The 15,111-nt window shown below is 47.7% G+C and overlaps 1 long non-coding RNA gene across 2 annotated transcripts in view; it reads right to left on the reverse strand.

The window, feature by feature from the left end:
- The window catches only part of LOC140400023 (uncharacterized), a 67,147-nt gene that overhangs the window by 2,570 nt on the left and 49,466 nt on the right, over nt 1-15,111 (reverse strand). Inside the window, exons 1-2 of one of the 2 annotated variants that reach the window (XR_011937981.1) lie at nt 9,922-10,892; nt 8,982-9,066 (exon numbers count right to left, since the gene is read on the reverse strand). This is a non-coding gene — a long non-coding RNA (uncharacterized lncRNA). Of the gene's footprint in view, nt 1-8,981; nt 9,067-9,921; nt 10,893-15,111 lie in introns of those variants that run through there. The other variant, XR_011937980.1, reaches the window with a different exon arrangement.

Genomic DNA, 15,111 nt, shown 5'->3' on the forward strand with positions numbered 1-15,111 from the left:
GTGTGAGAGTGGGTGGATGTGTGTGAGAGTGGGTGGATGTGTGTGAGAGTGGGTGGATGTGTGTGAGAGTGGGTGGATGTGTGTGAGAGTGGGTGGATGTGTGTGAGAGTGGGTGGATGTGTGTGAGAGTGGGTGGATGTGTGTGAGAGTGGGTGGATGTGTGTGAGAGTGGGTGGATGTGTGTGAGAGTGGGTGGATGTGTGTGAGAGTGGGTGGATGTGTGTGAGAGTGGGTGGATGTGTGTGAGAGTGGGTGGATGTGTGTGAGAGTGGGTGGATGTGTGTGAGAGTGGGTGGATGTGTGTGAGAGTGGGTGGATGTGTGTGAGAGTGGGTGGATGTGTGTGAGAGTGGGTGGATGTGTGTGAGAGTGGGTGGATGTGTGTGAGAGTGGGTGGATGTGTGTGAGAGTGGGTGGATGTGTGTGAGAGTGGGTGGATGTGTGTGAGAGAGTGGGTGGATGTGTGTGTGAGAGAGTGTGTGGGTGTGTGAGTGGGTGGATGTGTGTGTGAGTGGGTGTGTGAGAGAGTGCGTGTGTGAGCGAGTGAGCCTCTGTATTTTACATTGTCACTCTTTGATATGTAACACATATTTTACTCTTGCTGCTCTGTTACTGGGGGGGGGGTGTCTGTGAGAGAGAGAGTGTGTTTTACCATCACCGTCTCTGTGATATATGATGCATATTTTACTGCTTACTGCTCAGTTACTGTTGTGTCAAAGAGTGTGTGAATATCAGAGTATGAGAATATGAGAGTGTGAGTGTGTGTGAGGAAGTGTGTGCGAGGGAATGTGTCACTATGTCTGCAAGAGTGTACGAGTGTGAGAAATAGTCTGCGTGAGTGTGTGTGTGTTTTACCTTCATTGTCTCTGTGATATTTCACACATATTTTACTGCTCAGTTACTGGTGTGCGAGTGTGTTTATCCTCACTATCTGGCTATCATATATAATATATTTTACTGCTTACTGCTCAGTTACTTAAGTGTGAGAGTGGCGAGAGTGTGTTTTACCCTCACTGTCCCTCTGCGATATATAACACATATTTAACTGCTTACTGCTCAGTGACTGGTGTGTCCATGTGTGAGGCAGTCTGAGAGAGAGGGACTAGGAGTGTGAGAGAGTGAGTGTGCAAGTGTGGGTGAGAGTTAGTGTTTGCCAGAGAAATAGTGAGTGTGTGTCACACTGTCTCTCATTATCCCTCTGTGATATATAAAGCATATTTTACCACTCAGTTACTGGTGTGTGTGTGTGAAGAGAGAGTGTATGAGTGTGTGTGAGAGAGAATGTGTGAGAGAGAGTGAAATACGAGTTATATCGCACAGAGACAGTGAGGGTTAACACACACTCACACTCTCTCTCTCACACCAGTAACTGAGCAATAAGCAGTAGAATATTCAATATATATCACAGAGAGACAGTGGTTACTATCACAGAGGTTACTACACACACTCATAGGTCGATTGTCCCGAAAGACGAGCTGCTAGGTAATTTGGACATTCTGAATTCTCCCTCCGTGTAACTAAACAGGCGCCAGAATGTGGCGACTGGGGACTTTTCCAGGAACTTTATTGCAGTGTTAATGTAAGCCTACTTGTGACAATAAAGATGATTATAAGATAGAGTCATAGTCTATCTCCGACTCTATCTATGTGTGTGTATGTGTTAACCTCACTGTCTCTCTGTGATAGAAAATGAATATTTTACTGCTCACTGCTCAGGTACTGGTTTGTGAGAGAGAGTGCGTGACTGAGAGTGTGTGAGTGTGCGTTTGACCGTCAATATCTCTCTGTGATATAGAACACATATTTTACTGCTTACTGCTCAGGTACTGGTGAGTGAGAGTGTGTAAGTGAGAGAGTGTGAGTTTTACCCTCATTGTTTCTATGATGTATAACATATTTTACTGCTTCCTGCTCAGTTATTGTTGGGAGAGCACAGTACGAAGTCTTACAACACCAGGTTAAAGTCCAACAGGTTTGTTTCGATGTCACTAGCTTTCGGAGCGCTGCTCCTTCCTCAGGTGAATGAAGAGGTATGTTCCAGAAACACATATATATAGACAAATTCAAAGATGCCAAACAATGCTAGGAATGCGACCATTAGCAGGTGATTAAATCTTTACAGATCCAGAGATGGGGTAACCCCAGGTTAAAGAGGTGTGAATTGTGTCAAGCCAGGACAGTTGGTAGGATTTCGCAGGCCAGATGGTGGGGGATGAATGTAATGCGACATGAATCCCAGGTCCCGGTTGAGGCCGTACTCACGTGTGCGGAACTTGGCTATAAGTTTCTGCTCGGCGATTCTGCATTGTCGCGGGTCCTGAAGGCCGCCTTGGAGAACGCTTACCCGGAGATCAGAGGCTGAATCCCCTTGACTGCTGAAGTGTTCCCCGACTGGAAGGGAACATTCCTGCCTGGTGATTGTTGCGCGATGTCCGTTCATTCGTTGTCGCAGCGTCTGCATGGTCTCGCCATTGTACCACGCTTCGGGACATCCTTTCCTGCAGCGTATGAGGTAGACAACGTTGGCCGAGTCGCACGAGTATGTACCGCGTACCTGGTGGGTGGTGTTCTCACGTGTAATGGTGGTATCCATGTCGATGATCTGGCACGTCTTGCAGAGATTGCCATGACAGGGTTCTGTGGTGTCGTGGTCACTGTTCTGAAGACTGGGTAGTTTGCTGCAAACAATGGTTCGTTTGAGGTTCATCCCCCACCATCTGGCCTGCGAAATCCTACCAACTGTCCTGGCTTGACACAATTCAGACCTCTTTAACCTGGGGTTACCCCATCTCTGGATCTGTAAAGATTTAATCACCTGCTAATGGTCGCATTCCTAGCATTGTTTGGCATCTTTGAATTTGTCGATATATGTGTTTCTGGAACATACCTCTTCATTCACCTGAGGAAGGAGCAGCGCTCCGAAAGCTAGTGACATCGAAACAAACCTGTTGGACTTTAACCTGGTGTTGTCAGACTTCGTACTGTGCTCACCCCAGTCCAACGCCGGCATCTCCACATCATTGTTGGGAGAGTGAGTGGTGTGTGAGAGAGAGTGAGTTTGGCTGTCAGTTTTACCCTCACTGTCTTTGATATATAACACATATTTTACTCAGGTGTGTGTGTGTGTTTTACCCTCACTATGTATCTGTAATATATAACACATATTTTACTCTTACAGGTGTGTGTGTGAGTTTTACTCTCCTATGTATCTGTGATTATATAACACATATTTTACTCTTACAGGTGTGTGTGTGTTTTACCCTCACTATGTATCTGTGATATATAACACATATTTTACTCTTACAGGTGTGTGTGTTTTACCCTCACTATGTATCTGTGATATATAACACATATTTTACTCTTACAGGTGTGTGTGTGTTTTACCCTCACTATGTATCTGTGATATATAACACATATTTTACTCTTACAGGTGTGCGTGAGTTTTACCCTCACTATGTATCTGTGATTATATAACACATATTTTACTCTTACAGGTGTGTGTGTGTGTTTTACCCTCACTATGTATCTGTGATATATAACACATATTTTACTCTTACAGGTGTGTGTGTGTGTGTGTGTTTTACCCTCACTATGTATCTGTGATATATAACACATATTTTACTCTTACAGGTGTGTGTGTGTTTTACCCTCACTATGTATCTGTGATATATAACACATATTTTACTCTTACAGGTGTGTGTGAGTTTTACCCTCACTATGTATCTGTGATATATAACACATTTTTAACTGCTTACTGCTCAGTGACTGGTATGTGTGTGAGTGAGAGTGACTGAGTGTGTGTGAGAGAGAGTGTGTGTGAGAGGCAGTGACTGTGAGTGTGTGAGTGAGATAGTGAGTGTTAGTGACAGTGTGAGTGAGAGTGTGTGTGTGAAAGCGAGGGAGTGTGAGTGAGAGTGTGTGAGTGAGGGAATGTGAGTGAGTGAAAGTATGTGAGTGAGATGGGGAGTGTTTGTGTGAGGGAGTGAGTGTGAGTGAGAGTCTGTGTGAGGGAGTGAGAGTCTGTATGTGTGCGGGATAGTGAGTGTTTGTGTAGGTGTGTGAGAGAGCAACAGGGTGAAAAGTGGATGTGCTGCTGATGGGCAGCAGGGTGGCACAGTGGTTAGCACTGCTGCCTGACAGCGTCAGAGACCTGGGTTCGATTCCGACTTCGGGCGACTGTGTGGAGTTTGTACATTCTTCCGTGTCTGTTTGGGTTTCCTCCGGTTTCCTCCCACAGTCCAAAGATATGCAGGTTACGGGGTTTGGATATGCTAAACTGACCTTCGGTGGGGTTACAAGGAGAAGGTGGGAGATTGGTCTTAGCGTGGCGTGCTCATTCAGAGGGTCAATGCAGACACGATGGGTTGAATGGTCTCCTTCTGCACTGTAGGGTTTCTATGAGAGAGAGAGTGTTTGTGAGTGTGTGTGACTGTGTCTGAGAGAGTGTGCAAAAGACAGTGTGTGTGTGTGCCTGTTACCCTCACTGTTTCTCTCTGATATGTAACAAATATTTTACTGCTCAATATGCAGTAAAATGTGAGACAGTGTGTGAGAGACAGCGTGAGTGTGTGATTTACCCTCACTGTCTCTCTATGGTGTATAACACATTTTACAGCTTACTGCTCAGTTACTGCTATCTGACTGAGTGAGAGAGTGTGAGAGAGTGAGTGCATGTTTTACCCTCACTGTATCTCTGTGGTATATATTGCATACTTTATTGCTTCCTGCTCAGTGACTGGTGTGTGTGTGTGTGAGAGAGAGAGAGAGAGTGTGAGTGAGTGAGTGAGTATTAACCTCACTGTATCTCTGTGATATATAATTAATATTTTATTGATTACTACTATGTTCTGGATTTGTGAGTGTCTGTGGGAGAGACAGTGCATGGGTGTGTGTGTGAGAGAGAGAGTGTATGAGAGAAAGAGTGTGAGTGAGTGTGTATAAACCTCACTGTTACTCTGTGCTCTATATAACATATTTTGCTGCTTAATGCTCAGTGATTGGTGTGTGTGTGTTTCACCCTCAGACTCTGCGCTATATAATGCTTATGTAGTGCTTACTGCTAAGTTACTTGTGAGTGAACATGTGCATAAGAAAATATGAGTGTGTGTTTTACCCTCACTGTCTCTCTGTGATAGAATGCACTGCCTGTGGAAGTAGTTGAGTCGGAAACATTAGGGACCTTCAAGCAGCTATTGGATAGGTACATGGATTACGGTAAAATGATATAGTGTAGATTTATTTGTTCTTAAGGGCAGCACGGTAGCATTGTGGATAGCACAATTACTTCACAGCTCCAGGGTCCCATGTTCGATTCTGGCTTGGGTCACTGTCTGTGTGGAGTCTGCACGTCCTCCCCGTGTATGCGTGGGTTTCCTCCGGGTGCTCCGGTTTCCTCCCACAGTCCAAAGAACATAGAACATAGAAAATACAGCACAGAACAGGCCCTTCGGCCCACGATGTTGTGCCGAACCTTTGTCCTAGATTAATCATAGATTATCATTGAATTTACAGTGCAGAAGGAGGCCATTCGGCCCTTTGAGTCTGCACCGGCTCTTGGAAAGAGCACCCTACCCAAACTCAACACCTCCACCCAACACCAAGGGCAATTTGGACATTAAGGGCAATTTATCATTGGCCAATTCACCTAACCACACATCTTTGGACTGTGGGAGGAAACCAGAGGACCCGGAGGAAACCCACGCAGACACGGGGAGGACGTACAGACTCCGCACAGACAATGACCCAAGCCGGAATCGAACCTGGGACCATGGAGCTGTGAAGCAATTGTGCTATCCACAATGCTACCGTGCTGCCCTTAAGAACAAATAAATCTACACTATATCATTTTACCGTCATCCATGTACCTATCCAATAGCTGCTTGAAGGTCCCTAATGTTTCCGACTCAACTACTTCCACAGGCAGTGCATTCCATGCCCCCACTACTCTCTGGGTAAAGAACCTACCTCTGATATCCCTCCTATATCTTCCACCTTTCACCTTAAATTTATGTCCCCTTGTAATGGTTTGTTCCACCCGGGGAAAAAGTCTCTGACTGTCTACTCTATCTATTCCCCTGATCATCTTATAAACCTCTATCAAGTCGCCCCTCATCCTTCTCCGCTCTAATGAGAAAAGGCCTAGCACCCTCAACCTTTCCTCGTAAGACCTACTCTCCATTCCAGGCAACATCCTGGTAAATCTTCTTTGCACCTTTTCCAGAGCTTCCACATCCTTCCTAAAATGAGGCGACCAGAACTGTACACAGTACTCCAAATGTGGCCTTACCAAAGTTTTGTACAGCTGCATCATCACCTCACGGCTCTTAAATTCAATCCCTCTGTTAATGAACGCGAGCACACCGTAGGCCTTCTTCACAGCTCTATCCACTTGAGTGGCAACTTTCAAAGATGTATGAACATAGACCCCAAGATCTCTCTGCTCCTCCACATTGCCAAGAACTCTACCCTATATTCCGCATTCATATTTGTCCTTCCAAAATGGACAACCTCACACTTTTCAGGGTTAAACTCCATCTGCCACTTCTCAGCCCAGCTCTGCATCCTATGTCTCTTTGCAGCCGACAACAGCTCTCCTTACTATCCACAACTCCACCAATCTTCGTATCGTCTGCAAATTTACTGACCCACCCTTCAACTCCCTCATCCAAGTCATTAATGAAAATCACAAACAGCAGAGGACCCAGAACTGATCCCTGTGGTACGCCACTGGTAACTGGGATCCAGGCTGAATATTTGCCATCCACCACCACTCTCTGACTTCTATCGGTTAGCCAGTTCGTTATCCAACTGGCCAAATTTCCCACTATCCCATGCCTCCTTACTTTCTGCATAAGCCTACCATGGGGAACTTTATCAAATGTCTTACTAAAATCCATGTACACTACATCCACTGCTTTACCTGCATCCACATGCTTGGTCACCTCCTCAAAGAATTCAATCAGATTTGTAAAGCAAGACCTACCCCTCACAAATCCGTGCTGACTATCCCTAATCAAGCAGTGTCTTTCCAGATGCTCAGAAATCCTATCCTTCAGTACCCTTTCCATTACTTTGCCTACCACCGAAGTAAGACTAACTGGCCTGTAATTCCCAGGGTTATCCCTAGTTCCTTTTTTGAACAGGGGCACGACATTCGCCACTCTCCAATCCCCTGGTACCACCCCTGTTGACAGTGAGGACGAAAAGATCATTGCCGACGGCTCTGCAATTTCATCTCTTGCTTCCCATAGAATCCTTGGATATATCCCGTCAGGCCCGGGGGACTTGTCTATCCTCAAGTTTTTCAAAATGCCCAACACATCTTCCTTCCTGACAATTATTTCCTCGAGCTTACCAATCTGTTTCACACTGTCCTCTCCAACAATATGGCCCCTCTCATTTGTAAATACAGAAGAAAAGTACTCGTTCAAGACCTCTCCTATCTCTTCAGACTCAATACACAATCTCCCGCTACTGTCCTTGATCGGACCTACCCTCGCTCTAGTCATTCTCATATTTCTCACATATGTGTAAAAGGCCTTGGGGTTTTCCTTGATCCTACCCGCCAAAGATTGTTCATGCCCTCTCTTAGCTCTCCTAATCCCTTTCTTCAGTTCCCTCCTGGCTATCTTGTATCCCTCCAATGCCCTGTCTGAACCTTGTTTCCTCAAATTGGCCACCAAAGATGTGCAGGTTAGGTGGATTGGCCATTATAAATTGCCCTTAGTGTCAAAAATTGCCCTTAGTGTTGGGTGGGGTTACTGGGTTATGGGGATAGGGTGAAGGTGTTGACCTTGGGGAGGGTGCTCTTTCCAAGAGCCAGTGCAGACTCGATGGGCCGAATGGCCTCCTTCTGCACTGTAAATTCTATGATAATGCATATTTTACTGCTTACTGTGAGAGGATGTGTGAGTGTGTTTTACCCTCACTGTCTCTCTGTGATAGATAATGCATATTTTACTGCTGACTGTGAGAGGATGTGTGAGTGTGTTTTACCCTCACTGTCTCTCTGTGATAGATAATGCATATTTTACTGCTGACTGTGAGAGGATGTGTGAGTGTGTTTTACCCTCACTGTCTGTGTATGATCTATGGCATATTTTACTGCTTTCTGCTCAGTTGTTGGTGTCTGAATGTGTGTGAGAGTGTGTGTTTTCCACTGTAGCTGTCTGTCTCTGTTTTGGGTCAAGTGTTAGCGAAAAATCAATTTGATTCTATAACTCTCTGCCTCAGTTCTGTGTGCTTGCATTTGTAGCTGTCTATCTCTGTTAGAGGATTCTGGGTTTAATCTCTATCTGTCCACCTCTCTGATGTGCGTGATTTTATTGTGTTTTCTGTTCTTGTCAATATCTGTTCTGTGAGTTAATGGTGAACTTTCTGTTCAATATTGATCTTCCATTATTACTTTTAGTGATAATATTGATATAACAAATGATCTGTATCCACGTCTCATGAAAATGACACTGTACCGTTATATCGGAGATCGTTCGAGATAAACCAGGGACTGGTTTAGCACAGTGGGCTAAACAACTGGCTTTTAATGCATAAGAAGGCCAGCAGCGCGGGTTCAATCCCGTAACTGCCACCCTGAACAGGTGCCAGAATGTGGCGACTAGGGGCTTTTCACAGTAACTTTATTGAAGCTTACTTGTGACAAGAAGCGATTATTATTATGTATTTTGCACTAAGAAAGTTGCAAAAAAAGTGCAAATCGATTACATCCACATTGATTGCTGAATCTATACCTAATTATTACTTTCCAGATGAAAAGCTGTTATCACAAGTTGATCCAACGTTCCATGATATGGAGGGAGGACGAATTGTGGAAAATTATCCCACCTGCCCTCTCGTGTATCACTGTTGGATTGGACATGTTTATCTGGGACTTGAGGTCAATGTGAGTGTGACTGCTTCTGTTCTCTGTGACGGTGGAGATGATGTTGTGTCTGTGTCTCTGCAATGTTGGATTAATATTGTACTTACTGTCAGTTAGAAGGAGACGGCGACACATACATTTTGCTGAGGAATCATCATCTTGTTCTTGGAACTCATTTCTTCATCTGTTGAACTAGGGGGAAGAAAGCATATCTCTTGTAAATCGGGGTCAGATGAGGCCAATGATAGATCAATCTATTCTTTCAACTGATAATCACAGAATTTATAGGGCAAAAGGAGGCCATTCGGTCCATCGAGCCCATCTTTGTAAAGAGCGTTCCACGCCTCCCCCCGTACCCAGTAACCCCACCTAACCATGTCAAATGGAATGAAAATCGCTTATTGTCACAAGTCGGCTTCAAATGAAGTTACTGTGAAAAGCCCCTAGTCGCCACATTCCAGCACCTGTTCGGGGAGGCTGGTACGGGAAGTGAACTGTGCTGCTGGCCTGCACTTGGTCTGCTTTAAAAGCCAGCGATTTAGCCCAGTGTGCTAAACCAGCCCATGTGCGCTGTTAGACAGTGTTGGACACTAAGTGCAATTTATCATGGCCATTCCACCTAACCCGCACATCTGACTGTGGGAGGAAACTGGAGCACCCGGAGGAAACCCACGCAGATACGGGGAGAACGTGCAGACTCCGCACAGACAGTGACCAAGCCGGGATTCGAACCTGGGACCCTAGAGCTGTTAAGCAACCGTGCTAACCACGATGCCACCATGCTGCCCCCAATCAGTAAAAGAAAGAAAATACTCTCCAAATCCTAACCCAGAATCAGACAATAAGCCAGGCCCAGAAAGAGCTCTCCCTCCACGCCCCCCCACCCACTCCAAGTCCCGGAACAAGATCGTGCTCCGCTGCGCCTCTTGCAAACAGCCCCCGATTCTCCCTGAACTCCCCCCCGAGTCAGTAATGATCTCTGAGCCTCTTTGCTCACACTCCCAGATGGAGGTGCTGCTGCAATGAGAACGCTGTTTCCTCGCTGACCTGGGCGCTGACATTGACATTTCCCTCAGTTTCAACAAACCGTTTCCACTCAGTGACCAAATGGAGAGTGTGTGGAGGAGGGCCTGAGCATGCACTCCCAATCTCAGAATGACGACCAGCAGGGGCGAGGTTACACCGGGCATGCGCACATCCCCGCCGCAATTCAGCATTGAGAATCAAGGGGAACATTCCCCATTTCATAGTCATCACATGTGGAGCAAAACCTCCAAGAGATCCCGTGTTGGGGGGACTGTGTGTGTGTGGCTGCAAGTGGCCCTGTGCCCTAGGGCTCAACCAATCACCTTTGTAGCTGTGTGTTTGTCCCAATGAGAGATTCAATTTGCAGTCATTGCCTGCAGCTTGTTTGTTATTACACTGTCACTCTCCATATTTTATTGTGGTCACAGTTACAACAAAGACAATTTACAAGGCTCCAGGCCTCATTACACTTCAAATTGACGATCAGTCACTGAACACAAACAGCTGCAAGGCACAGGCCCTAAGCATAGTTCGAAGTAACAATCGAACAGCCACATAACACAAACAGTCGCGAGGCACAAGGCCTCGATACCATACGACCATTCCAAAAAGAAAAGGAACAAAAAAAAACACAAGACACAAGTACATTTTGAGGTAACAACCTCGAAACACATAAGACAAGCAGTCGCGAGGCACAAGGCCCCGATACAATACGGCCGCTTCCGAACAAATATGACCCACAAAGCTTCAATACATCTTAACAGTGACATATCAAAACCAATCACCAGGCACCAGTCCTTAATTCACCTTTAAAAGATTAACAGGGTAAAATCAATCACCGAACCCAATCTGACACATTTCAACCATGATATAACAAGAAAGGAACCTTTACGAGATATGAAAAACACTGCCAGAAATCCACCCACTCACAAAGACAAAACAAACACAACCGACAGAAAAGAAACATTTACTGATTGTGAAGGGCCGCCCATGGGCAAACTCAACCACCCCCTGTTCGTCACCCCCTAAGGAAGGGGGTCCCCAGTTCAACGCAAACGACGGCCCCAAGCCGCCCGCCGGAAAGGTCCAGCAAGTGGCTGCTTCATTCTACCCCCCACCCCCCAGCCCGGCAGTCTACACATCGGATGAAAGGCTCCCTCCGCAAGGAGCACAGACCGCCGGAAAGAGTCACATCCAGGCATGGTAGAGGAGAAAGGCACTCTCAATCATGGGACCGTGGAAACCCACTCAACCGGCAAGGGGCCGTTGTTAGGCTGGGCGGTCCAACTACACAATCAGAGCGAACGAGAATAACCCAACCAAATCTTACAACACTAAAACAATTCGACAACAGTGCAGTCATACAACAATAACCAATATCATGTCGAAAACACCCACTAAACACAGGAAACCACCCGGAAGGAAAGGTGTGTAATCACCCCGTTACCCAAGGGGTTCGTAGTCAAAACTTGTAACAACCGTGCTAAGCCACTTGGCAGAAAGCCAGCAAGCAACTAGTCCATTCCCCGCTCACCCACCCCCCTCCACCCCGCCCGGCAGCCGACACACCGGAGAAAAGGCCCCTCCTCGCTAGGAGCACAGACCACCGGAGAGAGCCAGACCCGGGTACGGCAGAGGAGAGAGAGTCCCCCTTCCTGGACCCCGCCCAGAGGCACGGGACCATTCGGAGGCAAAGCAGTTTCACATTAGTTTAACATTCTAAACAACAGAATTAAATAACATTTCAAAGAAAACCAAAAAGAGTTGTCTGTCCTGGACTCAAAAATAAAACAACTCCATTAGTACACCAAAAAGTCCATCAATTTACACGTTCCATGTCGTGACCCCGGCCCAGGAGCTTTAGCCGAAATTCACAAGAAGCAACATGTCCTCAAAGTCCTGCAATGGCAACGGCCAGAGTCGCTCCAATGTAGGCAACAACCAGCAATGGGAAAGAAAGTCCCAGAGTCAGTCCCAACCATCCAAGGGGCGTCCAATGGGGCCGAACCCTCAGAAACACCAGGAACGGCAGCAACCCACCGCGGGCGCCCGCCGGGCCTCCAATCCTGGCTCCAACCCGCCGCTTCCAGCAGCATATCCAGCTGCCCTCCTTCCTCCATTCCTTCGTCCTCTATTCCGCAAACTCAAACCGCCGACAGCAAACTTTGCAGTCCGAAGCAGCGTCTCCGCAGCTCAAAGCACCGTCTCCGCAGCTCGGCCGCTGTCTTGAAACGCGGCTGGTCGCAGTACTCCGAAACCAGTCATCTCCACTGCCCTCGGGGACAGGGAGCGATGGGCACCGTGTTGCTGTTCCACCCCATCCAGGAAGCTCCCAGACGCGGCCTGCCTTTCGAATCGGCCCGGGGGCGGACAGCAAGCTCACCCACAACGTCTTTGCATAGAGAGCAAAACCTCCTATAGAGCCCGTGTTGGGGGGAACTGTGTGTGTGGCTGCAAGTGGCCCTGCGCCCTCGGGCTCAACCAATCACCTTTGTAGCTGTGTGTTTGTCCCAATGAGAGATTCAATTTGCAGTCATTGCCTGCAGCTTGTTTGTTATTACACTGTCACTCAGCCCCTCAAACTCACACTTTCTGCAAACTACCATTTCACTGAACCACAGAATTACTACAGTGTGAAGGAGGCAATTCGGCCCATCGAGTCTGCAGCGACCCTCTGAAAGAGCGCCCCAGCTCCGCCCACTCGCCGCCTTATCCCCATAAAGCCGTAACCCCACTGAACCGACACACCCTTGGACACAGCGGGAATTCAGCATTGCCGACCCACCAAACCTGCACATCTATGGCCTGTGGGAAGAAAGAGGAGCACCCGGAGGGAACCCACCCACACACACGGGGAGAACATGCAAACGCCATACAGGCAGTCACCCAATGCTGGAATTGAACCCAGGTCCCTGGCACAGTGAGGCAGCAGTGCGAACCATTGTTCCACCTCTGGGTTCACTCACTCCCCTGGTTCACTCATTCCCCTGGTTCACTCACTCCCCTGGTTCACTCACTCCCCACGTTTACTCACTCTCCTGGTTCGCTCAACACCCCCGGGTCACTCACTCCCCCGGTTCACTCACTCCCCCGGTTCACTCACTCCCCCGGTTCACTCACTCCCCCGGTTCACTCACTCCCCCGGTTCACTCAACCCCCCCCCCCCGGTTCACTCAACTCCCCCCCCCCCCCCCCGGTTCACTCAACTCCCCCCCCCCCCCCCCCCCGGTTCACTCAACTCCCCCGGTTCACTCACTCCCCCGGTTCACTCAACTCCCCCCCCCCCGGTTCACTCAACTCCCCCCCCCCCTGGTTCACTCAACTCCCCCGGTTCACTCACACCCCGGTTCACTCACTCCCCCGGTTCACTCACTCCCCCGGTTCACTCACTCTCCCGGTTCACTCACTCTCCCGGTCACTCACTCTCCCGGTTCACTCACTCTCCCGGTTCACTCACTCTCCCGGATCACTCACTCCCCCGGTTCACTCACTCCCCCGGTTCACTCATTCCCCTGCTTCACTCAATCTCCTGGTTCGCTCCATCTCCTGGTTTACTCACTCTCCTGCTTTACTCACTCTCCTCGTTTACTCTCTATCCAAATGGACATATTAGTGAGAGGCAGCATGGTTTTGTGAAGGGGAGTTCGTGTCTCATTAATTTGATAGAGTTTTCCGAAGAGGTCACAAAGATGAGTGCTGCAGGTAGAGCAGTGGATGTTGTCTATATAGACTGCAGTAAGGCCTTGTCAAAGGTCCCTCATGGTAGACTGGTACAAAAGGTGAAGTCACACGGGATCAGGGGTGAGCTGGCAAGGTGGATACAGAACTGGCTAGGTCATAGAAGGCAGAGAGTAGCAATGGAAGGATGCTTTTCTAATTGGTGCGCTGTGACTAGTGGTGTTCCACAGGGATCAGTGCTGGGACCTTTGCTGTTTGTAGGATATATAAATGATTTCGAGGAAAATGTAACTGTTCTGATTAGTAAGTTTGCAGATGACACAAAGGTTGGTGGAATTGCGGATAGTGATGAGGACTGTCAGAGGATACAGCAGGATTTAGGTTGTTTGGAGACTTGGGCGGAGAGATGGCAGATGGAGTTTAATCCAGACAAATGTGAGATAATGCATTTTGTAAGGTCTAATGCAGGTAGGGAACAGACATTGAATATTAGAACCCTCAAGAGTATTGAAAGTCAGAGAGATCTTGGTGTACAGGTCCACAGGTCACTGAAAGGGGCAACACAGGTGGAGAAGGTAGTTAAGAAGGCACACGGCATGCTTGCCTTCATTGGCCGGAGCATTGTGTATAAGAATTGGCAAGTCATGTTGCAGCTGTACAGAACCTTAGTTAGGCCACACTTGGAGTATAGTGTTCAATTCTGGTCGCCACACTACCAGAAGGATGTGGAGGCTTTAGAGAGGGTGCAGAAGAGATTAACCAGGATGTTGCCTGGTATGGAGGGCATTAGCTATGAGGAGCGGTTGAATAAACTTGGTTTGTTCTCACTGGAACGACGGAGGTTGAGGGGCGACCTGACAAGATCGACAAAATTATGAGGGGCACAGACAGAGTCGATAGTCAGAGGCTTATCCCCAGGGTAGAGGGGTCAATTACTGGGGGACATCGGTTTAAGGTGCGAGGGGCAGAGTTTAGAGTAGATGTACGAGGCAAGTTTTTTTACACAGAGGGTAATGGGTGCCTGGAACTAGCTGCCAGAGGACGTGGTGGAAGCAGGGCCGATAGTGACATTTAAGGGCCATCTTGACAAATACATGAATAGGATGGGAATAGAGGGATACGGACCCAGGAAGTGTAGAAGGTTGTAGTTTAGTCAGGCAGCATGGTCGGCACAGGCTTGGAGGGCCGAAGGGCTTGTTCCTGTGCTGTCCTTTTCTTTGTTCTCCTTTAGATTTACACACTTCTCTGGTATCACCATTCTCATGATTCACACAATCTTCTGGTGAATACACTCCCTGCTTTATAAATTCCCCTGTTAAACACACTACCCTGGTTTACACACTACCCTGGTTTACACACTACCCTGGTTTACACGCTCTCTGGTTTACATCCTTTTTATTGTGCACATTCTCATGGTTTTGCACACTCTCCTGGTTTACACTCACTATTTTAAACACTCTCCTGGATGGAAACTCCCCTGGTTGTGAACATTCCTCTGATTTCCAGGTGCCCGGATTGTGGAAGTGTCTCCCC

This window comes from Scyliorhinus torazame, chromosome 24, assembly GCF_047496885.1.
Source record: "Scyliorhinus torazame isolate Kashiwa2021f chromosome 24, sScyTor2.1, whole genome shotgun sequence".
NCBI lineage: Eukaryota > Metazoa > Chordata > Chondrichthyes > Carcharhiniformes > Scyliorhinidae > Scyliorhinus > Scyliorhinus torazame.